The sequence below is a fragment of the Pseudopodoces humilis genome, chromosome 9 (genome assembly GCF_049639895.1).
Source record: "Pseudopodoces humilis isolate 2021_Gansu_Grassland_sample_001 chromosome 9, ASM4963989v1, whole genome shotgun sequence".
NCBI lineage: Eukaryota > Metazoa > Chordata > Aves > Passeriformes > Paridae > Pseudopodoces > Pseudopodoces humilis.
In genome coordinates, this window is record NC_142208.1 from 34,139,164 (window position 1) to 34,166,046 (window position 26,883).

At 45.6% G+C, this 26,883-nt stretch overlaps 1 protein-coding gene across 3 annotated transcripts in view; it reads left to right on the forward strand.

Annotated features, from left to right (window-relative positions):
• Positions 1-1,294: 1,294 nt before the first annotated feature.
• The window catches only part of PTPRE (protein tyrosine phosphatase receptor type E), an 85,244-nt gene continuing 59,655 nt past the window's right edge, over positions 1,295-26,883 (forward strand). The window contains exon 1 of one of the 3 annotated variants that reach the window (XM_088059575.1): positions 1,295-1,401. The gene's annotated coding sequence lies outside the window, so the exon portion shown is untranslated. Of the gene's footprint in view, positions 1,402-2,147; positions 2,169-10,267; positions 10,370-26,883 lie in introns of those variants that run through there. The other 2 variants (XM_088059578.1, XM_088059576.1) reach the window with 2 other exon arrangements.

Below are 26,883 nucleotides of genomic sequence, written 5' to 3' on the forward strand. Positions count from 1 at the left end.
CTCACAGATGTTCTGATTTTTTTTTTTTTTATTTTTCTCCTTTCCACCCCCTGATTGTGTGACATCATTTGGAGCATCTAAATATTGCGTGCATGGGAGTGGGGGTGTGGAAAATAGCATGGAGAACCATTAAGGTCGGGAAAGTTTAGTGAGATTGCTTGGATTCCTCCTGGAGGAGAGATTTCTCCTGCTGGGATGCTCTTCTTGCTCTGGGACATCTTTTGGACAACTTAAACACGGTGTGCATGGGCACTTGGGGTTTGAAGTAATCCGGAGTCTGATGAAGGTTAGGAAAGACTTTTAATATCTTTCCTGGAGGAGAGATTTCTCCTGCTGGGACTCTCTTCTTGCTCTGGGACGTCTTTTGGAAAACTTAAACGGGGTGGGGTCTGAGAGTAACGCAGAGAATCTTTGGGAAAGACTTTCCAGATGCCTGGGATCCCTCCTGGAACAGGGACTTGTCCTGCTGGGAGGCTCCTCTGGCTCCGGGAGAGGTGCGGAGCAGGGACTGGAGCCAAGAGGCAGCGCGATGTGCCTTGAGCCGCCCTGACTCCTGATTCCCGGTAATCCCCTCCTCCCTGCCCTGCTTTCCCACTTGCCCTTCCTATTTCGGGTCTCCCCGGCCGGCTCGGCGGTCCCTGGAGGGGTCCCTGGGCACGGCCAGCCGCAGGTGCGTCCCCCCAGGGCGGGCAGGGCACAGCCCGGGCGGGCAGGACAGAGAGACCCTGGAGGGTCCGTGTGCCCAGGGGAGACTCCGGCATCCCAGGGGAGACTCCTGCATCCCAGGGGAGACTCCTTCATCCCGGGGGAGACTCCTGCATCCCGGGGGAGACTCCTGCATCCCGGGGGAGACTCCTTCATCCCAGGGGAGACTCCGGCATCCCGGGGGAGACTCCTGCATCCCGGGGGAGACTCCGGCATCCCAGGGGAGACTCCTGCATCCCGGGGGAGACTCCTTCATCCCCGGGGAGACTCCGGCATCCCGGGGGAGACTCCGGCATCCCGGGCTGGGGATGAGGGCAGGTGCGGCATCCCTAGCGCCGGGCGCTCTGGGAGGAGCCCGGGGGGAGCTGGGCAGGGAGCGGGGCGCCCGGCCGCCGTGTGCCGAGGGGCGGTGCTGGCGGTGCCGGGGCTGTCGCTGTCGCTGTCGGTGTCGCTGTCGCCGTCGCTGCCGTGGCGGTGACAGAGCCCCAAGGCCGCGGCCCCGCTCCCGCTGCAGTGGGAGCCGTGCCCGCCAGGCGGCGCCGCGCCCCGGGGCTGAGGGGGATCGGCGGCGGCGGCGGGAGGAGGCGGCGGCCAAAGGGAAATTTCCTGCCGGGAGCCGCCGCCCCGGCCCACAGAGCCTGCCCGGCCGGCCCGGCCGCGCCGCCAGCGGCCCCCGGAGCCGCCACAGCCGCGCAGGTGAGAGAGGGAGCGAGAGAGGGAGCGGGGAGCGGGGATGCCGCCGGCCGCAGGTGCCGGGAGCGGCTCCGGGTGGCTCCCGGTGGCTCCGGGTGGCTCCGCTTGTTCTGGCGCTGCCCAGCCGGGCACGGGCGGGGAGAGCGCGGCGCTGCCCGGGGCCGGCCCTGGGAGCCAGCGCGACAGCGCGGCCACATCCCGGTAGCGACATCCCGGTACTGACATCCCGGTACTCACATCCCGGTACTGACATCCCGGTACTCACATCCCGGTACTGACATCCCGGTAGCGACATCCCGGTACTGACATCCCGGTATCCCCATCCCGGTATCCCCATCCCGGTAACCCCATCCCGGCAGCCCCATCCCGGTACTGACATCCCGGTAACCCCATCCCGGCAGCCCCATCCCGGTGTCGATCCCACCGCGGGGACAGCGCCGGGCGGGCGGAGCGGCGGCCGCGGCTCCTCGGCGGGGCTGGGACCGCGCGGCGCCCGGGAGATGCGGGACAAGGGCACGGCGGCTCCCCGCGCATCCCTGCACATCCCTGGGTATCCTCAGCATCCCTGGGTATCCTCAGCATCCCTGGGTATCCTCAGCATCCCTGGGCATGCCCTTGCATCCCTGCCAGCTGTGCTCCCCCGGCTCTGCCCCGCTCCCGGGATGCTGCTGGCGCCCGGGCTGCGCCTTTAAAAGCGATTTTCTGCCGTCGGTTCCCATCCAGCTCCTCCTGAAGAGAGCGGGACCGGCGGCTGCGGACGAACTCTTCAGGTCTGCCACGGTCAAGGCTGGTGTTGTTCAAACTCCCTCTATTTCCATTTATTAGTTGGCTTTCACGTGGCTTTTCACTGCCTCCCATCACGGGATTTTATTTTTCTTTTACTCGCGGCTTTGTGGAAAGGGTTACTGGGTGTTTGCTGTGGGATGAAACAGTGTTGTCTAATTGTGAAAGGCTGTCTCCTGGGTTTTTTTCCCAATTTTTCAGTGAGGTTCCTCTCCATGTGGCTTATTTCCATAGCATGAAGAGATTTGCTGTGTGTTCAGCTGTGTCTGATTTGGATGGGGTAGACACTGCAGAGTTGAAAGAAAAGACAGCACTTATCGAGCTTTTTTCTTTTTTTGAGATTTATTTTTCCCCCTAAGATGTTATAATCCGTGGGAAGCAGAAATAAAGATGCGGAGAATCGAAAAAAAAGTATTTTTTTTTAAGTGCATGACAGTTGTACCTTCTGTGCATGCTTGGGGCTGGTAAGTAAATAAATAAAATAACTTTTCTGATGAAAACTAATGACGTTCAGCTGGAAGCTGGGTGTAGTTTAGAAGAGATTTAATTCTGCATAAAATGTGCTTTCCTCATCCTGGAGGTACGTGATCCCCCACTTGGCTTTGCTGGGGGATAAATGAAACCAGTTAAGCCTTGGAGCGGGAAGTTTTAGGTGGTTTGGGGGGACTGGCTTGGTCTTGCTCTTGATCAGGTGGAATTTGGGCTTTGAGAGGAATCTTGGTGGGGGTAACAGGAGATCATGGGGAAATCTGTGTCTGCTTTGTGTTTGGGGTGATGGCTCTGGGCAGAAAAGGGAATGGAACAGGTTGAGGTGCCCAGGATGAGCTGGTGTGGATGCAAACATCCCCTGGGGGGTGATGGATCAGCCGAGCACAGGGAATTCAGCTGAAAACATTTGTTTTGTCAAGTGCCGGAAGGAGTTGAAATGTGTGGAGCGAGCTCAGAAATGTGCGAGAAGAAGGGAAAGAGAATAATGTGAGAAACCCAATGGTGTGGGCGTAGTGATTGCTTTGCTGCGTTCCCAAAGAAAGGGATTGCTGTGCTGTGACTGCCGTGCTCTGCGTTCCTGAAATGCAGGGATTCTCCCAAGCACAGAGCAAAACCCAATTCCTGCTTTGCTGACACCTTTAATAAACCCAGACATCTTCATGTACCTAAAGCAGGGTGCTGGGGCTGTTTGGGCTGCAGGAATTTCTCCTCGAGTGTTAAGTGGGGAATTTTAGCACATTTTGGTCCTAGTTCGTGTTTATATCTTGTTTTTTTTCCTTGCTTTCTACCTCACATGTTTATGGTTATTTATCTCTTAAACCCAGTCAAGGTTTTTCATCTCTGAGTAAGGGCTGACTTAAATCCCTGAATTTTCTCAGTCTTCTTCCCTCACCCTCCAGGGCATTCCCAGCTCCTGGGTGGTGCCCGGAATGCGCCGTGTGAGCTGCAATGATGGGAAGCTGGGAAAGGATTGCTGGGGGACTCAGCAGGTTCAATATCTGTGCAAAACCTTCCTGTCCCACTCAGGGAACTCAGCAGGTTCCCACGGAGCTGGGAGAGAGGGCAGAGCTGCTCCTTGCCTTGCGCAGGGTGAACTCCTGCACCTTCCCAGCTGGGAGGTGACAGCAGGGGAGGAGGATTTTGGAGTCTGTTTGGTTTCTGGAGCTGTTGGTGTCAAGACCAGAGCTGCAGAGCTGTGTTATTAACTGAGCTGGTTTCAGTGTGCTCCAGCAGAGCTCTGTTCCTGTACTTGGTGACCTTTTTCTCACTCGTTTAAGAGGTTTTGTGAAGAAAAATGACTGGACAGGAGTTGACAAACTGCCAAGTGAAATAGAGCTGGAGGAAGTCAGCGCAATTCTGCCCTGTCACAGATGTCCTTGGTGTTTTCTGAGAGTCAGATCCACGTGGTACAGAAACACAGAAGGGTTTGGCTTGGATGAGACCTCAAAGCCCATCCCTGCCATGGCAGGGACATCTTCCACTATCCCAGGCTGCTCCAGCCTGGCTTTGGGCACTGCCAGGGATCCAGGGGCAGCCCCAGCTGCTCTGGGCGCCTGTGCCAGGGCCTGCCCACCCTCACAGCCAGGAATTCCTTCCCAATATCCCATCTAAATATCCCCTCCTTCAGTTTAAAGCCATTCCCCCTTGTCCTGGCACTCCATGTCCTTATCCAAAACCCCTCTCCAGTTCTTGTTATCAGCAGTGTTTCTGTTCTTCATGCTTGGTGATGCCAGGTACATTTGTGCAAGGTTTTGGAGCAGGTCAGCTGCAGTGGAAAATAAAAAACAAGGCCAAGCATGGGATGCTGTGGAGGAGGAAAAGCAGGGAGATCCCAAGGAATAATGATTGTTTGTCGTGCTGCTGGGAGCACACAGAGCCCACCCTGATCGCTGGAGGAGTGGGAGCTTCTGCAGGAAAATGGTTCAATCATAAAGAAAACCTGAGGATTGTGTTGGTCCCTCCTGGGAGTGATGTTGGCATTTTGTGAATGTGATGCCGTGTTTCAGTCTCTGTTTCTGAAATATCCCTCAGCATGGATTTATGGCAGGGCTTAGCAGCAGGTGGAGATCCCGTGGGTGGTGTCAGAGCACTCGAAGGCCATCAGCAATGAATGATGGGGATGTTTTGGTGGAAAAAACCTGCCTTTACATGGGAATTTTAAGTGAATTATTCTGTATCTGGACACACAACGAAAATTTCTCAGGAGAAGAGGTTGAAAACAGATGTTTTGGGTAGACGCTGCAATTCCATCCTTATTCCAGGGGGGCTGGCAGGAAGGGACCGTATTTCCTTTACAAGCAGCGTGGTGGGAACAGCACAATGGGATGGGTTTGGTGAATCAGACTCCGTCTCTGTCACTTGCTCCTCATCCAGCACTCCCAGGGAGGCTGCATTTTTTCCAGGAGGCTGCAGTTCTGCAGCACCCCTGCAGCTTGGGAAGCAGCAGAGGAGCAGCCAGGCCTGAGGGATGCTCCTTGCTTGTCCGCAGCGAGCAGCTCTCTGCTCCTTGACGGGCATTTCATTATTGATCTCCTGCTGCAATATTAATGGCAGCAGAATCCCTCTGTAAGCTGCAATATCGTTCTGTGCCCGGCATGGAAAGTGGTGTGAATTGGATCCATTAATTATTAAGGAGTTTGGAATTGCGTGGTCTTGGTGGAGCGTTTATGGCTCCCCTGGATGTGACTCTGGTTTTATGGGCTCGGAGCTGGCTCAGGGAATGATTCGGGTGCTGCTTGAGCTGATTTGTGATGTGATGCAGCAGAATTTGGGCTGAATGCTCTGTGCAGGATTCCTGCATCTTTTTTAACTCTGATCTTGTATTTTTTACTCATTGCACCTTTCTGCACAGGCTTTCATCCTGGTGTTACTTGTTAATTGCTTTTGCCCTGTCTGATCTGAATTATACAATCCCAAACGTTCCAAGTGTTCATAGTAAAAAAAAACTGCCTGTATTTATTCCAAAATTCTTGCTGAAATGTCAATATCCCTTCAGGTTTGTTGTACAAATACATTTAATACTTGTGTAAGCCAGAGCTGAAATGAGATCCTGATAAGGCAGCAATTAGGAGGAGCTCAGCAGCAGCATTTTGTTGAAGTGTTTGTACAGGATTTAATTCTGAGTTATTCACATCATGGACTGTGTTTTTAAGGCACGTTCAGCTGACTTGCTGCAGGTATAATAATAATTCCATCCCTGATATCCCTCTGTCTGGCCAAATCATCCGTGTTTCCTGCAGAGGATTCTTCACCAGTGACATCCCCTGCCCCAAAAATGCCCTTTTCCCTTTGGCTGCTGGCACTGACTCACTGCTGAAATGGCAAAGTAAAATCTGCTCACAGAGATCTGTCTGTGTTCAAAGGTGTTTCCTGGCTGAGGGGAGAAATAAAACTGGGAAGAAATTTGCTGGATTAGTTTGTGGCTTGCAGTGATGGTGGATTGTTCACTGGGAAATGTACAACAACTCACTCCTGGGGTTTTCTATCACTTTTATCCCCTCTGTAAAAAAGAAAAAGTGCTCAGGCCTGAAAGCTTGTCTTACCCAAGATTCCCTTTTTCGAATGTACAACAATAATTTTTTTTGGTAAGAATGAGAGATCTGAGCAGGTAAAACCAAAAAACAAAACTGTAAGGCTGAGGTGAGATAAGACATAAACTAAAAAAAAAAAAAAAACAGCAAGAGAAGTGACAATTTTGGGATTCCTGTGTTGGGAAGAGGCAGCTCTTTCCCACAGGAGTGTGAGGATGCTCCAGCAGCTGGAAGAAGCTGTGCCAAGAACAGCTGTTCCCTGAAGATAACACACAAACAGGGATGCAGCAGCACGAACCACCGGGAAGAACGAGGACTCGGAAAGGCTTTGCTTCAGTAGGACAAGGAATTGTAAAGAGACAGCAAAGCACAGATTCACAAGGGAAGAAGTGAAAAGTGTGTTACTCATGTCACTCCTGAAAGATCAGGACACAATAATCAGGGCAGCTGGAGGATAAACCTCCCACTTGAAAGTTTTGTTGCTCTGGAGAAAATGTTTTAGAATGAAATACCCCACTGCACATCCATGGCAAGATCTCACTCTCCTGAGCTCAATCAGTTCCAGGTTTCCTGCTGCTTGGGTGTTCCTTTGATTGCTCTGGGCTTTGAGTTGTCTTCCCTTCCACCAAAATCGATCTCTTCCACCTGGAATAACTTCTGGAGGAGCTGGAGCTGCTGTGGATCATCCTGGTGCCCCTTGAAGAGCAGCAGAGCAGGGGCAGTCTGGGGTGAACTGGGAACTCGATGGTTCCAGACCCCCTTTCCCATGGATGTGGGTTGGGATGAGGACGGAGTGTTTCAGTTTGGGGTGGTTGTAAGAACTGGTATTTCCCTGTCTGTGATGCTGAACCCCACAGGTGCCACAGTCCTGTCTGAATTCCCAAAGGAGGGGCCATGAGGTTCACATCATGCCTGCTTCTCTCTTGGCATTTGTGCCCCTAATTTCTTACCTCCCTTGGTTCTTTTCATGGACTTTTTCCATCCAAAAGAAAATCTAAGTCTGGTAAACGAAAGCGTGATCACAGCTTGAAGCCAACAATGAAAATTCCTGCTTACAGACTCTCTGGTTTGCAGGATATTTGATAAAGGGTCTGTAAATATTTCTTTACTAACAGCTATAACTCCTCAGCTTCAGAACAGTTTTCACTCCTAACCCTTCCCTCACCCTGTTTCTTTTGGTAAATTCCATCTTGATTGTCTTTTGTCCTTTAATCTTGGAGTTTTTGCTGCTTGTCCTTGGAGGATTTATTTTCCTTTGCATTCCTAGTCTTGGTTTCTGCTGGAATATTCTGTGGATTGCTGGGCCTGAGCAGTAAAACCCTGATTTAAACAAGCCATAAATAATGTTTGTACCTCATGTTCTATGGGTTTAGATGTCTCAGGGACTGAGTCTGGTTAATTTAAATTTGGCTTTCATGAATGTCTTCAATCATGCTGCAGAATGTCACTTACAACATTTAATTATTCAATGATATTAATTGATCTGCAGCCTGTCTTCCTACTAATCTGATACAACAAAGTTTGCAAATTGCTGCTGAGAGCAGGATTGTGGTGGAACAGGTTTCAGATGGCAGCAGAAAAGCCTTTGTGTAACCAGGTTAAAATGATAGATGCTTTCCCTGTTAAACACAGGGCTGAGTTTAAATAGGTTCACGTTATCATTTTGTTTGCAGATGTCAAAAGCTCATTAATTTGAAGTCAAACTTCCTACCTTGCTGCTTCAAACTGCTTTTAAATTACACGTGTGCTGATCAATCTTGAAAAGCCCAAATTAAAAACTCAGCTGAGGGCACCTTTCAAGGCCACAGATCCAACACTTAATTCTAATCTGTTTTCCACAGACAGACCTCCCACTCCAGCACTGCTTCCCAACAGAAGTGGAGGGAGAGGAAGTTGGAGAGACTTAAATATTTCTGGGAAGGCAAAGAGGAAAGGAAAAGGTGGAAACAGAGAACTATATTTAAATAATGACCTATTTACATTACACAGTTTGAACTATTAGAAATAGACTTAGGAGCTTGTGGTGTTGAGATAATTGATTTGTTCATAATGGGGTGTTTTTCAAGGAGGAACCTCAAATCCTGGGCTCAGTTTTGGGCTCCTCAGGAACTTTGATGGGTGAACTGCCCAAGTTATTTATCAGTTTTGTGCTCGTGTAATCAAGCTGTAATTTGTCCTCAAGAATCTCGAGAACTGCTGCACTGCATCAAATTATTTACCCTTGAAATTTGGCGTCATTTACCAGGATATTCCAAGGAAGAAACTTGAATAATTTCCTTGGAAAAATCACTGGACCCTCCAAACGTTCTCAGTGACCAAAGTTTTACATTTTTGTTTTCAGGAATTGATACTGTGCTGGTGCCCACCGTGTTCTTCCAGGGCGCTTTTGCTCCGTGCACTTTCACTGGAATAAAATTCACTGGAATGAAATTTACTTTCACTGGAATGGGATTTAAGGATGGCCAGGCCATCCCTGAGGTTTTTCCCCTCACTCCAAAGGCCATCAGTGGGAGCTGAAATCGGAACCAGCTCCGGAGCGTGGGAAAGGAGGAAAGGAAGGAACTGTCCTGCCAGACAGCGTTTGCAGAACTCTGCCCAGCTGTGCAGGGGCTGGGGGAAGGGAGAAAGCCATGCTGGGGTGACTTTTCAGCTAGAAATGCAATCCTGGCTGGGTATTATTTATTCACAAGTGTGGTAAATGGTTTTTAAAATGATTAATTTAATAATAGAATAATTATTATACTTATATTAATAATTAAATTTAAAATTATTTTTTCCTGAATTTAGATGTACTTGAAACTAATTTCAATGATTTTGAAATTTTTTAATTCAGTGCCTTCTCTCAGCTCTCCTGGTCTCCTGAAGCTGAGCATAAACCATGTCTTGTGCTGTTTCGTGTCCATCCAGCAGTGCTTTGGACACCTTTAACCATCTGAAATGACCATTTTATTACTCAAAGATATTTGATTCACTCAGAAAGGGAAAGGAGTTTGGGAGATAAACTGGTAGAGTTTCAGTGCTGAGTAATGTACATTTCACACATTTATGTCTATACAAAGAAATTGATTCTTACCACAGAAAGAAATGAATCAAAACCAGCAGAACAGGACAAAACAGAGGAAAATATTTTTCAGGTGTGTTTTCTGTACAAATAACAATGGTTAGAGAAAGCCCATGGATGGTTTGAACTGGAATAAAGCGAGGTGGGATTTGGGGATTTGATTAGAAGTGAAACTTCTAATCCATCATTTGATTTTTAGTTCCCAGGGGCAGAAGTGGCTTTGTGGGGAGCAGAGGTTTTGGGAAAGGCAGGAATTGAGCTGAGGGTTGAGGGGTGCCCAGGGTGAGAGGGGATGAAAATCCCACCTGAAGGACAGGGTTTGGAGGATCCCATCTCTGCTCTTCAGCTCCCCAGGATAACCAGCCACAGGGGAGAATCTGGAGCTGGGGAGGGCGATGGACGTTGAATTTCTGCTTTAAATAATCAGAGCCTGCAGACAGAAAACACCTTGCACATGTGCCTTTATGTACATAAAAGACTTGGCCATAAAAATTGATTTTCAGGGCAAGATCTGCCCCCGTTTTTTAATGACTTGAGTGTGGCTGAACTGTAGCTTTCACTTAGTTAAGCTCATTTCCCACCTGCTTTTCATTTTGAGACACGCCATGGCTTTGGTGGTGGCTGTTGAGAGTCGCTTTGATGTGTGAGGAGGAAACAAAAAAGGGGGATTTTGGGAGAAAATATGAAACAAAAGAAAAAAGTGGATTTTTGGAGAAAGTATAAAACAAAAAAGGTGGATTTTTGGAGACAGTATGAAACTAAAAACGTGGATTTTTGGAGAAAATATTGTATTTCTCTTGGAATTTTCTCCCTGAGGTGATAGCAGCCCTTTGTTGATGCCCAGTGGGCTGCTGCCTGAGGAGCCACAAACACCAATTGTCTTGGGGAGCATGACTGGCTCTGGAACTGAACACTGCAGCCATTCATGGGCGCTGCCTCCGGGGCTCACAGGAACCTTTATCCCTGCAGGGAAACTGGAATTTTCCTCGGGGACAGAAGCAACAAAGCCCAAGGGGGAAAATGAGCCCGTTCAGCAAGGATTTGTCCCGTCCTGTGAAGGGCAAGGCAGGAGCGTAGGGAAGTCCCCTCTTCCCTCAGCCAAAGACAGGTGATGACTTTTCTTTTGGGGCTTGTGGTTGTGTTTTATGGATTTGAGGTTTATTTTTCTCTTAATCTCACTAGGTTGGGAGGGAGTGATGCTTTTCTTAAAAATTCCTTGTGGGATTGGTATTTTCATTGTGATTTTATGTTCAAAATACGCATTGGTTCTATATGCATTGATGAATTGTGTCTGTGGGATGTAAACATGGCAAAATACCGCAATTTCAGGCAGAAGAGGAACTTTCCAAGCTGCTTTCAGCACCTCAAATCAATAATTAGAGCGATGCAGCACGTAAATATCACAGACAGCAATGCTTTTGCAGGATTGGTGACATCAGGGATTTGCTGTTTGGGGGTTTGCAGCAGCTGAGCAGGAGCTAATAAATTATCAAAGGTATTAAAGAGATTCTGTTAATTTGCAGAGCCGAACAGAAACAACACTCAGAGACCACAGAGGCATTTGTGTAATTTCCAGATCTGTGTTTAAGAGCTCCCATGAGGACCTCTTCAAACCACCAGGTGTTTTCTGGCTTTTTAAGTCTCCCTGGAAACATCTAAACAATTGCATCATGTTGCTGCTCTTTGATCAGAGTCTTTAAAAGCTGTAACTCTTGTCTAATTGCAGCACAGGATGTTTGGCAATAGGAATTAATTTGGGAAATAGTGGATCCTTAAAATAGCTTCAAGCTTAAGGCATGGTAAATACAGAATTCATTCTGGTTGTATCAGGATAGTAAATAGCAGCAGTCGGTAATTGTTGCAGTAAAATGAATTTTGGGGTTGGACAGTGCTGTTGGTGTGTTTCTTTACTCTGGACTTTTTACAATTTATTTTAATTATGACCAAATTTAAATAATTGAGCAAGGTTCGTGTTTATGGCAGCAATGCCCTGGTGTTGTTGTGTCCCAAAAAGAGGATTTCTCCACACAGAATCCCCACAGCCTGTTTTGCTTCTGGATTCCTTGAGAACTCTTAATTTTATCTCATTTTTCCCAGGTTGTGCAAGCAGGCATCAAACACGGTAGGAGGAATGAGCAAACAAGGTATCCCTTGTTTATAAATTTCTGGAATGCTAAAATCATCTGTGTGCTTTGTTTCCAAGCAAACTAAGTGGGGACAACACGGAAAATACATTGTTATTGGGCCTCTGGGATGCTCCTACTGCATTTTATTTGGAAATAGGTTTTAATATATCTGACCTGATGGCCTGGGCAGGATAAGAAAATTCCAAGTGGATCGCTAGCTTTCCTTATTTTGGGAATGTCTCTGCTGGTGTTGTTTGAGACTGTCCTGAGTGTGTGTCCATGAGCTTTTGGCCAGGTGGGATCAAGTCTTTAAAACCTCTTTCAGATCTTCCACTTGGATCTGAATGGATGAGGAATCTTCAAAATCCTGGATCCTGGAGGGGTCTAAAATGATATCATGGCCTTGTGATCCAGAGATCCAAATCAAAATGATTTCTCCTTTCACTCTCGTGTAACATCAGCAAATTTATCCTGCGGGTGCCTGGTGAAGCTTTATTTGAAATGCAGTTTGGTGTTAACTGGGTGCCCTGGAGCAGGCAAGGATCCCTCAAGGAAAACACTGAATTTCACTCCAGCCCAACTGAGCAGATTTGGGGCATTTTCTGGGGTTGTTATTCCAGGAGAAGGAGCCTCTTTCTTGCTGGGAATGTCGAGCAGTGATTCCTGTGTGTGGGTGGGCTGAGTCTGGGCCTTGTTACGCCTCATTTTCAGCTCTTCTCTTTGGGAGAGACCTCCTGGCCACTGATGTCTTCAAGAACATTTTTACTGTGAGCATTTAAAAGGGGAATTCTGCTGGTTTTCATTTTCCTGTCCTGATGTTTCTGCAGAACAAATGGAACAAATGTGTTGCATATTCTTGCTGAGCTGACCTCAGTTGCCCGGGGCCCACGAGGACCCTCCAGGAGCCAACTGAGGCTCGATTTCAGCAAGACTTGTGCTGATTCTGGGATGAAATATTTACTCTGTTGTGAAATAATTCATGGAATTGGGAATGAAACAGTTATGTGTAAGGATGTGGAGCTGCTGCAGTGATCCAGAGGAGGCCATGGAGATGCTCTGAGGGATGGAGCCAGGCTGGAAGAGCTGGGAATGTTCACCTGGAGAACGGAAGGATCCAGAGACACCTCAGAGCCCCTTGCAGGGCCTGAAGGGGCTCCAGGAGAGCTGGAGAGGGACTGGGGACAAGGGATGGAGGGACAGGACCCAGGGAATGGCTCCCAGTGCCAGAGGACGGGGCTGGATGGGATTTTGGGAAGGAATTTTTGGCTGTGGGGCCTTAGCACAGGATGCCCAGAGCAGCTGTGGCTGCCCAAAAGCATCCAAGGCCTTTCTGAGCTGATGGATTCCCAGCTTGGTGCTGTTCATGGCTGGATCCATCTGTGTAGGCACATCTGAGCACCCATTTTTGAGCGGAAAGTTCATCTGGGAGACAGGCTCTGTTATTTGAGCCTTTCAGAAGCAACAGAGGGTGTTTTCTTTGTGGAAAAACAGAGGCTGTGCCAAAAGCTGGGCACAACTCTCCAGGAGTGAGAGCCTATGGAGAATCCAGTCTGCTTCTGGATGAAATCCCTGCCATTTGTGGACTTCTCTCTGTAAAAATATCACTCACTGGAAGTCCTGGCAGTCTGGAGGTGACGGGAATCACTGCCCCTGTTGTCATCCTCAGCCATGAGCAGCTCCTGGAGCTCTCTGAAGATTTACCCACCTCCCTTTTGTGTTCCAGCTTGGAGTTGTACAGCTCCTTCCTCATCAGAATTTGCAGAACAGTGAGAGGCTTGTATTTTTGTGAGGAGTTTTATCTATTTTTGTTTCAGCCTCCCACCGGTAGTTTTTGTTTTGAATCTGGATTTTTGGCTGTTTATCCAGCCTTTGAACAGGAACATCTGAGTGCTCCTGGAGCCAGCAGGAATAATGACTTAAGGAGGAACAGAGTTCACTGTTTCTTTTTGGATCATTGTACTGAAGAAGGGCTGAAGTAAGCAGAAATTGATACAAATCTGAGTTTTCATCTCCCACATTGGACAAATAGTGGTTCTTGCTTCTGCAGGAAGGTCTTGTGATGGCAGCATCCAAACAAAAAAGGTCAAATCCCTGTTGGACATACCCAAAACCTTCAAATGAAGGAAATTTCATGTAAATGCAAACAAGAAATGCTCCCTGAGGGCAATAACTTTTAATTCATCCCCTCAGTGTTACAGAAAACAAACTTGGAACCAATTTGTGCTCCTTGAAGCATCTCTGGAGGATGCTGTCCTCCTTCCTGTGCACTTCTACAAGGAAAAGTCCTCTCCACTTGGATCAGTACGTGAAGTTGGAAGGCAGAGAAACCGTTTATTCACATCGTGTTAATCCTAAAAACTAAAGGAAGAAAAGGCTGTAGGTGAACTTGGCCCCACATAATGACAATTGTAGGGGGGAAGTCACATCTCCTGTACATCATGAAATGACAGAACAGTTCCGTGAGTCTTGCTGATGGATCCTGAAGTGCTTGGGGTTGAGGAAAGGCTGGCAGGATGGAGATGAGGGCGATACTCAAACGTTTCCTGCTGGTGAGGTGCGTGATTGTGAGAAACCCCCCGTGATAAAACTGGGTGCCTCAGAAAGGAGAGATTGTGTGTGCTTATCTGGAAGTTCCCTTTCCTCCAGGCTGATAACATTCTGAGGACAGCATAAATAGGAATTGCCATCCCCAGCCTCGTGTTATCGCTTTGGGAACAGCTTTTCTATCGCTCCAGCTGATGGAAAAATATGTTCCTTTAATAATACCGAACACAATCTCTGGTGTTGGTGGAGTTGCATTATGTGGGATGTGGAAGGGGGAATTGAAGGAAATTCACTCTTCCCAGGGATCTGATGTGGATCCCAGGCTGCAGAAGGGTGGGAAGGGGCTTTGTGCTTCTCTTCCCATCTCTGTTCCCATCTCTGTTCCCATCTCACTGGGCAAAATTCTTGTGAAGTCTGTGCACTCCTTGAGCTCCAGGTGGGGATGAGAGCAGGACCTGCCCTTCCCTGGCTCCATCAGGAGCTGCCTCACCCATCCCAGTCTTCCCTGTCTGTTTATCTTCCCTTTTGTCCCCAGGGAGCCAGGATGGGACTGAGATTTTTTTGGACAGGAAAAGTTCAAAACTAACCAGAGGAGACAGCCAAAGCTGAAATAGATGAACTGCTGCTGGTATTGTTTTGTCTGTCTGAGTGAAGGATGTGGTTATGTCAGTGTCATCTTCCAGAAGAATTTGTCTTCCAAAAACTGTTAACAGGTTTCTGCCTCTTCTCAGCTTATTCATGCCCCTGAGCTGCTGCTCTCAGAGGATGTTGAACATTTTTTTGTGGGCTGTAAATCCCATCAGGGAAATGTTTCCTTCTTGCTTTTGCCATCCTAACTTTAAAATGAATTTATTTATTTTAACCCAGATATTTTCCTGACCTGGCACAGCAAACACGGGTGCAGGGTGGCTGAGGGAGTTCTCAGCTACAGAGGGAGGAGGGGGGACAAGAGAGGAAGGTGGAAAACAGAAATCCTTTGATCTTGGAGCTTGTTTTTGTGCTGTTTGTATTCCTGCACCTGCTGCACGCTGCCTTTTCCAGTGCTGGGAGCTGTGCCTGCTCTGTGTGATGGTGAAAAGGACATTTCCCTAAGGCTGTGGGGTGTTCCAGGTGGCTGTGGGGTGTTCCAGGTGGCTATAGGATATTTTAGTGGGCTATGGGATGGTTATGGGGTGTTTTAGGGGAGTATGAGGTGTTTTAAATGGCTTTTAGGTGGCATTAGAGTGGTTTAGATGGCTATGACATGTTTTAGATGGCTGTGGGGTATTTTAGATGGTTTTTGTGTGGCTGTGGTGTGGTTTTAGATGTCTATGGGGTGTTTTAGATGCCTGTTGGGTGTTTGAGATGCCTGTTGGATGGCTCTGGGGTGCTTTATAAGGCTTTGGGGTGGCTGTGGGGTGGTTTTGATCCTTATGAGGTGGCTGCTGGGTGTTGTAGGTTGCCATGAAGTGCTTTATAAGGCTTTGGGGTGGCTGTGGGGTGTTTTAGATCATTATGGGGTGTTTTAGGTGGTTGTGGGGTGGCTATTCAGTGTTTTTAGGTGGCTGTGGCATCTTTCAGATGGCTGTGGGGTGACTGTGGAGTGGTTTAGATGGTCATGAGGTGATTTAGATGGTTATGGGATTGCTATGACATGGTTTAGATGACTGTGGCGTGGTTAAGATGGTTGTGATGTGATTTAGATGGTTATGGGATTGCCATGGGGTGCTTTAGGTGGCTGTGAGGTGGTTTAGGTGGTTATAGGATTGCCATGGGGTGGTTCAGGTGGCTGTGGGATGATTTAGGTGGCAGTGGGGTGGTTTAGGTGGTTATAGGATTGCCATGGGGTGGTTTAGGTGGCAGTGGGGTGGTTTAGGTGGCTGCATCATGTGGTGGCCGTGTATCTGGAGGTGCCACACGAAGACAAAAGTTGAGAAGCAGAGCAGGAAGAATAAAATTCCCATTGTGGCTGTGTGAGTGTGGAGCCAGAGAGGAGAACCCCGGGAGGCAGAGAGGAGGGCACAGGGCTGGGAAGGAGCAGTGCCAGGAGGCTCTGGGGCCAGCAGTGCCCTTGGGCAGAAAGTCGAGCATTGCCCAAACCCCAAATTCTGATGGGAATTTGTTGCTTTCCCTGGATATCCCATTTGAGAGCAGGGAGCTTGTCCTGTTTGTGTTTCCTGTGTCACATCTCTGCCTCACTCCCAGGATCCTTTCAGGGTGACAGTGTCACCAAACCCCAGTGTCCTTCCAGATGTTTAAAGTCGTTTCCAAGATGTTCTGTGCCACCCTAAATTAACACTCCTGTTAATTTATTAAATGACTACTGAAAACTCCTCATTAACAAATACATCCTGATATATTTAAAGGGGGAAAAAACCCAAAAGCTTTCCTCTGTGCACATCTCCTGTTTTCCTCTCCAGAATTCCAACTCCTCCTCCAATCCAGAGGTTGATCCAGAGCTCCTAAAGCAGAACCTGAAAATGTTTGCAGCCAACACCCATCCCTTGTTAAGCAGTATTTACATAAAACATGCTGACACCACTTTGGGGAGATTGAGTAGGATGCTTTCTCAGCTGTTGAAATTTGCACACGAGATGGAAGATGTTTTGATTAAAAGAAGGGTTAGCTGAATATTTTTTTTTTCCCATTTATTCCCATGTCTCAAAATCAAAGCAGAGTTTTCTCCAGGCGTTTTGCCCATTTTCTTTTTTTTTTTCTTTTCTGTTCCTCTTATTCAGTTGTTTGGATTCTTTCCCTCAAGGTTGGGATTTTTGTGTTTTTTTTTCTCGTAGCAGAGGAATTCAGTTATTTCAGGAGATAAATACATATTAAAATGCCTTTTAGACAGAAATAAACACTACAACTGGGTTTAGCTTCCTGTTTATTTTGGGAACGTTTGTAAATTCATTCTGGAATTTATTGGATAGGCAATGGTGAACTGGGGACAAACAGGGGGAAACCAGGGAGATTTTCCCAATAACGTCCTCCTGCTGGAAGAGCAGCAGGGAAAAAGAGCACAGTAATAATTTTATTTTAGTTGTCCACATTCTCCCTCCTTGTGACTTCTCTAATCTGAAGCTGTTTCTGTGATAACATTTCCCTGCCTGGTTACTCAGTTGATTTTTTGAGCCACATTTCAAAAGCCTCGTGTCAAGGATAACTCCAACTTCCCTAATCAGTGCTGAAACGACTTCAGAAAAGCCTGAAATGGAATCTTCTCTCCTCTCTCCCCCTGCAGTGAGCAGAAACGTTGCCTTTGTGATTCCTTTATTTTTATTTGCTCTGTGAGGGTGCGAGCGCCTCTGGCCACTGAGAAACTGGAGCAAAAGCTTTTTTTAGCAACTAGAGCAGAATTTTCATAATAAACCTGATCTCGTGCCGTTTCCGAGCCTCCTTTGGGGAGAATCAGGGAAGGAAGCTGGAATTAGGGAGGGTTATAAGGGATGGAACTTCAAGGAGCCTCATCCTAAAAACTCTCTGCGGATTTGCTGCCGCTGCCTGGATTAGAGGAGCCTTTAATTTGCTTTTAATTAAAATTATTTTCATTTATTCTTGCGCCTTCTTCAGAGGTCCCGAGGCGCCTCACAAACTTGTGATGCTGTCTATAAACCACAAAATGCATATTCATGTGGTGCTGAGATTTCACCTGCAGCTGAGGATGAAGGAGAGTTTTACCTTTTTTTTGTTGTTGTTGTTTTAGAGTCTCAGATCCCAATCCCAGAGCAGCTTTTCAAGCACTGTTGTTGTACATGTTCTCAATGAGCTGGAGTCCAAAGTGTAAACACTGCCCTTCCATAAATAGCTTATCTGGATACTATATTTAAATAGCCAGGGCTTTGTTTTTGCAACCTCATTCAGTTGGGGGAAAAAAAAATAGTCATGTAAATACCTTTTTCTTTCTTTTTTTTTTTTATCAAAAGGGAAATGCACCTATTGCAGAAAATTCCCAAAGGAAATGATGGATTAAAATGGAAAGTGTTGCATAGCTGGTAATTAGAGTTATGTTAATTATTTTTAAATAGTTGATCTTAATACAATGTAGATATTAAAGAATGAAGAGAACCTTTTCTAAAGAAGACTGTGCTACAATTTCTTTGTGTGCTCCACGATAACTATGAAGGAAAAGAAGAAATAGGGCTTTTTAAAAACTTTCTTTAAATGACTTTTCTGGTGGTTTCTTTCCTTTTGGTTATTTGCTGAGGCATAAACCCTGGATCAGCACAGAAGCCTGAGGAAATCCAAGGAATATTATGGACAATGCAGTTTCAGGGATGAATTTGATGTCCTAACTGAGGTGGCAAAGGAACAACAGAGAGGGGGAGGATGAAAGGAGCAAGGAATTTTTCCAGAGCCTTGAAAAGTTGCTACATTCTTGTTTTGGGAGAAGAACAAATCATAGGAGAGGAGATGCTGAGATTTTATTCATGCTCTTGTGAGGTGGGGGTTGGTCTCTTCTCCCAAGGAACAAGAGACTAGAGGAAATGACCTCAAGTTGTGCCAGGAGAGATTTAGGTTGGATATTTGGGAAAATTCCTTTATGGAAAAGAATTCCAGGCCTGGCAGTGGTGGAGTCCCCATCCCTGGGGGGATTTCAAAGCCCTTTGGATGTGGCACTTGGGGATATGGGGCAGTGCTGGCCTTGGGGGCCAGGGTTGGACTTGATGATCTTGGAAGGTTTTTCCTACCTAAACAATTCCATGATTTCTGTGAGTTTGGACAACTCTGATTTAGGGCTGGCACATTTTGTAAGATCTCTCTGCAGTCTCCTGGAGGCAGAATTTCCCCCCGTGCTTTCAGGCAGTTGTAGAAATCCAGAGACCGTGCCATGAGTTTTTAATATCCGCTGTTTAAGAGGGAAAAGCAGAACAAAGTCCTTAAGCACAATATAAAGGTGGTTATTTCTTAATAAAGCTGTGTCTTGAAGAAAAGGGCTCTTCTGCTGTCAGAGAGAAAACCTGAAGCTTTTGCTTGCTTCCAGAGTGTCTGAAATTCCCCTGCTCAAGTTTGGGGAAGCAAAAGGCCCTTTTGGAGGGTGTCACACCAGAACTGCGAGCAGCAGATTTTCCCATAATACTCTTTTTGTTCCCTGGATGAATGCAGCAGTGTTTGCTCCTACGGAGGAGCTGCTCATGAGGAGGTCACAGAGGTTCCTTGGATCCTTGGAGGAGGGCACAGGGCTCAGCACTTGCACAGCGTGAGATTTTGGGAGTTTTTTTTGGGATTTAACTTTGAAGTGTCATAATCTCTGCATGGGCAGGGACACCTTCCACCATCCCAAGGTGCTCCAAGCCCTGCCCAACCTGGTCTTGGACACTTCCATGGATGGGGCAACACTTGAGTGTTTCAGTTTGAGGCTTTGGGGTTTATTTGGTTTTTTTCCACCTTTGTTTCCCAAACCTGTTGCTCATCTCTTGCTCTACAATCAAACCCATGAAGTCTCAGTGTTATTTTCTGCTAAAACTGATCAATAAAAGTGATCTGCTGGTGTTTGGAACAACATCAGTGAGACACACAAGGCAGAGTGTATCCTGAGGGCAGGAATTCCTTCTTCTCCCTGCTCTGTCCTCTCCTGGGGCAGATTCCTGATGGTTGAATCTTTCTTCAGGTCTGGAGTAGGTTTCTTTCCAATGAGAAGTTGCTTGCAACTTTGGCCTGAGAATCCACAGATTTCTGTTCTGTAGAAATACATTAAGGTGTAGAAAAACTGTATATTCAAAGTACAAATGACACTTTAAAAGTAAAGCTGGACAGGCCTTTAATTTCTTTTTTTGTTTTTTTTAATTATCTTTAATGGACTCGTACATTGAGTAAAAATTCAAAAGGTGGCTATAACCACCTTATGGAACCACTGTGTTCTGTTGCTCTGTAAATAATAATAAATGACTGTTTTGGGGCTGTGTTCAGGGTGCTTCTTGTGGAATTTTAGGCTGTTGGGATGATGGAGTTGGTGGCAGCCATGCACACCCAGCTTTATTAAGAGCCAATTTATGCCTTTGTGGTGAGACCCCACAACAGCTGGGTGTTTGAAATGATTTTTAAGAACACAGAGATGTGTTCAGACATCTCTGAGTTCCATTGTTTCATCCTGCCCAGATGTTGGGAAATGACTGGAAGGAGTTGGAGCTCCAGTACAAACTGTTATTCTTGTGGAAATGAGGATTTGGTGGAGTTCTGGCTCTGGGGAGGTTGGGTGAAATGGGCTCCCTGGAGGAGCTTCAAACACTGAATTTGCAGCTGAGCAGGACCCCAAATGCTGTGTGAGAGCCCTCTGCTCTCCATCCCTGTCGTGGTGCTACCACCCTGTGGTGTCAGAGTGAATTAGGATCTCCAGGAAAACGGGATTTGTGTTGTGTTGCTGCCCAGGGAAGGGTGTCAGCAGATGAATGTTGTGGAAATCCCATCGGTGAGTCAGATCCTGCTGTCCTGATGTGCAGCTTCAGGACAAGAGAAGTTCCTGTAAATTATCCCGGCTTGATAAAACCCTCCCAGGCTTCCCCAAACCAGTGTTCCTGGAATTTTAAAGGTGAGGGGGAGGTCCATGGAGAGGAGATTGCCAGGATAACCCAGGAAGGGTTTGGCCAGCTGAGGTCTGGAGCAGCTTCACCTCTTGCTGCCCTCAGGAGCTCCTCTCTGGGTTTATCCAAATCTGGAGATGCAGCGAGTGCCTTCAGCCGTGCGTGAAAGGAAGTTCCTTAACGAGCACGGAGCAAAAGTCATTTTCATAATTACTGTGCTAAAAGACACTCACCAAATACTGAGGAATTTGCTTGACAGTTCCTGGAAAACCACAACTAAAGCCCAGCTTTCCACAGAAGATTGGCCTGAGTGGTGTCCAGAGCTCATTGCCAAGCTCAGCTTTGCTGTGATCAGTTTTAAAATCACTTGGAAGGTTTCTTGCAGGGCGTGCAGCCTTTTTGGTAGAAACAATTAATTTGTGTCAGGTGGAAAAGGGGGATTTCAAAAACCTTTTGGGGCACAAATGAACTGGATCCAAGCATTTATTTATTTGATGTTCTGGGGAGAGGCTGTGGACTCTCTGGGATGTAACTGCACTCCTGTCAGGGAGCATCCAGGCTGAGCTGTTTGCATTTCTGCTGCAGTGAGTTGTGGTGGCATTTGCAAGTTCATCTCCCTCGAGTGCTTGAGGCAAATGGTCAAAACATCAGCAATTGCAGTCAGGAATAGCTGAGGCTTGTAAAGCTTTTTATATTCATCAAAAAGCAATTTCTGATGGGGTTTTTTAAAGATTCAGTACAGGGGCTGGATGTTGGTTAACATAGCCCTGATTTTGTATTCTGTGTGCATCCAAAACATCCTCACAAACATCCTTAGGACCTCCAAACCCTGGAGAACATGTCGAGCCTGACCTCTGAACACAGTGTTTGCTTCCTGTTTACATTGGCCAGGGCCCTTAAAAAGTGGTTTATTTTGTTGTGCAGACAATTACCAGACAAGCTCACGTCTGTGGAAGCTTGTGTGAGGTAGATATTGAAACTTGGCCCGGTTCTGCAGGTTCCTGACCTTCCAGGAGCTCATTCAGGACTTCGGGGTGACGAGGGTGATAACACCATCCCATCCCTGCCGACAAGGGATGAAATGTTGTATCCATAAATGCTGTAGCAGGGGAGCAAACTCAGCAGATTGGCCCAGCAGCTGCTCCTCATTGAATCCACACAAACAGGAGGGTGAGGGCTTTGCCCAGCGTTCTCCAGCAGATGCTGTGGAGCACCCCTGGCTGCGGGGATGGAGTGCTCGCTCAGCACGGCGGCAGATGGCTCCGTCTTCGAGCAGGTGCCGTGCTGGAGGGCAGGGATGCTCTGACAGGGACACCCAAACACCTCCTGCAGCTTCAAATTCAAAGGTGAGGATATGAAGAGCAACCTGGAAAAGAAGGGTGAGGGCAGAGCCGGGGAGGAAGGTCATGGAGAAGACCAAACTGAGCTCTAGCCCAAAGTGTAGAGGGTAAAACTGGTTCTGTGAGGGCAAACTGGATTTATGTGGAGAAGAAAATTCCCTGTGAGGTGATGTGCAGCATCCTCTCCTCAGAACCCCCAGCTTCCAGCAGGATTTTGGGCAGGATGGTCCTAAAGGCTCTTCTCAGACTCACTTTTTCTGTCTCGTGGAGCATTTTTGTCTGCCTGAAATCCTCTCCAGGAGGCTCTGCATGAAAGGAAGTGAGTTGTTACTGTTAATTGTCAATTAAGGGGGGAAAAAAGTCCTTGGAATGACTTAGGAAAGGAGATTCCCATCTGTGTGCAGCTCCAGCTGGACTTAGGCACAGTACAGTATTATTCCAAAATGCTGGAGGCCCTGACACTTCTTATCAGCAGTTGGCTTAACTTGTACATTATTTTTAATAATTAGAATTTTTTGTTTGGCGTTTCTGTTCAGTCTGTATTGCCAGAATAGCGGGGCTGGTCCCAGCAGTGTTTGTGCTGTCCTGGGGAGTTAACTGCTTTACAACATCCTGTGCTTACAGTCATTCACTGAATTGTATTTTTGGTTAATTCTCATGAAGTACTTGTGCTTTTTGTGCTTCTGTTTTAACCATGCTGGCACAGAGTGGGAAATCCAACCAATTCTGTTGATTCAGAGGAAAATAAAATTTTATATTTATGTAATGTTTGAATTTTCAGTGCTTATAACAAACTGTAGGGCAAAGGGAGAGCTCACTTGAAATGTAGAAAGGGTTGTTTTCCTGCAATGGAAATCTGATCTGTAAACTTAGTGAAGTGAAAACATCACTACAGTCCATAGTGTAGGAATTTAAAGAAATAACTCAATTTTTGTCAAGTCAATGCAATTATGTCTTAAATGGTTACGTTTGTGGTTTTAGTGATGCATTTTGCAAAGGTCCTGAGCGTCCACTAATTAAATCTCAGGTAAAAGTTGTGTGTGTAATGGTTTTGTTCAGATCTTTTTGCTGGAGCAGGGAAGGATTCTCCTTTGCAGAACAGAAATCCCTTCAGGCATCAAGTATTGACAGAAAATGTATTTAGGGGTGGATCTTCCTAGAAGGAAAAGGTTGGGAAGCTGCACAGAAAGTTATGCAGATTAATTTCAAATTCTGTTGTGCTGGGGGAATCCTGCTGGGTCAGAAATGCTGGTGGATGAATCACTGGAAAAGTTCCTGTGGTCTCTTTTGGGTGATACTTGGGGAAATGCTTCAGTGCCAGTGCAGGGAGGTGTGGGGACAGAGTGGGCTCAGCTCTCAGCATCTGCCACCTCCCCTGGCTGCAGGATGTGGTTCAGCTGAGCACCAAAACCTCGGGCTTTGGTCAGAAATCCCCTGCCTGGGGCCCTCCTGCCTCTGATCTGTGCCTGCCCTCCTCACAGGGTTTGGGAGGGGTGGGCAGAGATCCTGCCCAAATTCTTCTCAAGGTCTTCGTATCTGCTGAGTTAAGGTTGGACTTGATGATCTCAAGGGTCTTTCCTTTTCATTCATTGTGTGATTCTGTGACCAGTTCTGCAGCATCCTGCCCTGTTTCACCAGTTTGGATTGAGGGCTCTGAGGTCCTTCCCTGGAATCCCATCAGGAAATGTTCACTTTGACCATTAAACCTCCCTGTTCATCCTTTTCCCAGCCCCCTGAAGGATGGCATTTCTTTTATTTCTGTTATCCAGGACAGCTCCTTGTGAAAAGCGGTGAGAGAGTGTTGGGGCAGAAAGATTAAAGGGCAGGAAAAGGGATTTATTTTATCTGCTCTCAGCTCCCCACCTGTGTCCCATGGTTAAAATACAAAGAAATCGAGAACTTTCTGTTTTCTATTTTCTAAAAATGATATTTTGGATGTGTCCTCCATCACAGCATTATTTACAGTGCTTATGGTTTGGGAAACAAGAAGAAAATCCCCCCAGTGTTTTGCTGTTCCACATAAATTAATATTTATTTTTGTCATTCCTCCTGAAGCAGAAGCTTTCCTTTACTACTGAAGAATCCACTTGTACATTGTTTATAAAAACACTCCCTGCAGGTCCATCTTTTGCTGGCTCAAAGTCACTTTAAAAAGGGCTTTGCCTTATCTCAGTAGCACATCTTGGGAAGTCATTTAGTGAGCAAATTGCCAGTTAATTGCCTTGATCTGCTGGTGAGCAAGATGCTCAAAATGAACTGTTCTTAATCATGATATCAAAATATCACTTCTGTTCCATTAATGAGCATGCTGTGAAATAGGATATGTTTTTTAAGGAAGCTGCTTAAGCTGATCTCGTTTGCTTTTTATTTTTAGTTAATGCCTTTAGTTGTTTTCCGGAAAGAATCAGAGCCCTGGGTGTGCGAGAGGGAAACCAAAATTTCCAGGAAAAACGGATGGAAACGCTAAAGAATTTGCCATAAAATAAATTCTGAGGTATCTCTCAGAACTTTAAGTTGGTTGGAAAAGTTCTGTTCAGACATGGGGAGGTTCAATTCATAGGATGTTTATGATTTAATTTCACCTCTACAAAAGCACTTTATTTGCTTTATTTTTTATTCCAGCACAAGTTTGTACTTGACCTGTGCACAGAATATCCCTTGGGAGCCAGAGTGGTTCCATTTTCTGTGGGTTTGAGGTCTGGGCTTATTTTTAAATGCTTTTTTTGCAGAGTCGGATTGGATTGGTGCTGACCTAAGTTTAGTGACCATGAATTTTGGCAATAATTGGACTTGGCTCTCACTTCTCCAGAAATACATTCTTTAAATCTCCAGAAACACATACTTAAAAAAAAAAATATATATATACAAATATACATATATTTACACACATACCTATACATAAATATAAAATTATAAATATATGTTTATAAATAGATATTAATATATTATTATATTTATTATATATGGTATGATATGATATGATATTATATCATCATATTATATCATATAATATATCATATTATTATATTATATTATATTATATTATATTATATTATATATTTAAATATAAACATATAAAATAAATATATACAAGAATATATAAATATATAAATATAAAACATATATATAAATCTATCTATTTATACATTTATATCTTTATGCAGCTTAGTTCTGTGATATGCCCAGAAAGTTAAGACAATTCAACAGGTGCAAAATCAGCCAGAAATTAGTTAAAATCCCATTATTTTGTCCAATTTATTTTTCAGCAATGTGAATGTAATTCTTTCTTGGCCTTTCAGGGACGGAATGCAGTAAATAAGTATATTTATATTTATATTTATATTTTAATTTATATTTATAGTTATAGTTATAGTTATAGTTATATTTATAGTTATATTATTCATATTTATATATATTTACCAATTATATTTACATATATTTACCAATATATGTTTATATGTTTTTATATTTATATTTATATTTATATTTATATTTATATTTCACTTTTTTTTGGATGGAGAAGCTCTCAGTGAGTGGCAAGGTTGGGATCTCTGGGATAATCCTGGAGTGGGCAGTTCTGCCTGACTGTGTGAGCAAATTATCTTCATTTTCCTCTCTTGATGGAAGAGATTGACTTGGAGCTTGCAGAATCAGAGCTGCCAGTGCATGGTAGGATGATTTCTGGTCAGCAAATCAGTTCATCTCTTCCATCTACTGAGGCTTCCAGGTCAAAAATCTTCCTGAGACATCACATTTCCCAATTTTTCCTCAATTAACAGTTGCCAAAGGAAAATGTTTCGTGGTTGTTAAACTCTCACCTCTCCTTTTCCCATCATCCTGCTCAAAATGAGCTGTGCCTTCCCAGGTTATGATTTCCTTGCTTTTGTACATCCAAAAGGTTTTAAAAGAGCTTTGCCATCTCTCAGAGCATGATCTCGGTCTTTTCAAATGCCTGAAAATGTAAAATAATTAAAATTATTCTGCCTGGGAGATAAAAACCTGGCTGCTTTTTCCAGGGGGAACTGTCTCAGCTTTGTGCATCTTTTCCAAACACAGAATTCCTGTTCTTCCTTCCTTTCCCTGCACATATGGAGATGTGGAGATGGGATTTGGATTTAATTTCCTCCCAGCTTTTGGGGAGAGGGAAGGGAGCTGAGCCTCAGCTTCCCAGGCTGGGTTTTCCCATGGAAGCTGGTGTGGGATTCTGCTGATGGAGCACTTGGAGGGAAGAGGGAGAATTGCAGGAAAAGAATTCCTGTGACTTCCCCTTCCATCCTCCCCCAGTCTTGGCAAGGAGGGTGTGACGAGACTGAGGGCTGTCCATGGAATATTTTATTTAATGGCACCATGAGCAGATTTTCCGTGATATTTCCTGGGATACAAGTACGTGACCAGGTCCTGTGGTGAATAAAAGAGGGGATTTCACTTTGTTGCAGCTTCAGCCAGTCATTGATCAAGCTGAACATTTATCTTCCAGTCACAGGAGGAAAAATTTGGTGTTATAGCATGGCCAGAGCCTGTCAGGTTATTCCATTGAATCCATGGGATGAGCTTTTATCACATGGTAAAGCCACAAGTGAAATATTCAGTAATCAGGTTTTCCATCCTCAGTGTGGGACTGCACAATCTGAATTTATTCTATAAAAAGCTCTCCCCTTTTTTTTTTGGCTGATCTATCCTCAAAGACGAGTCTGACAGGCAGCAGAATTCAGCTGATCTGAAAAAATGGGTCCTGTGGGGCAGCAGCTCTTGGGCATCTCTGCATCAGTTGGAAAGGAGGTAAATAATGGAAAGAAAAATAATGTATAATTGTAGGTCTGGCTGAAGTATAGCTCATCTAGTTAGCTTGAAGGACTGAAAATTAATCAAAATTACCTTGATGAGCTGTTGATTGATTTGGAATAAGCGCTCCAGCAATATTAAATAAAATTGAAAAATATTAGGGGAGAACCATAGAACAGCAAAATATGAATAATTTGGGGGAAATATCATTTGGAGGATCTCCTTCCTTAGTCTCCTGTGCCTGTACTTTTGTACTCTGAGATGTACCTGTGTGTGATTTGTTTCTGTGAAAGTGAGATTGTGGTTTGGGCTTAAAAGTGTAAAAGTATGAGGAAT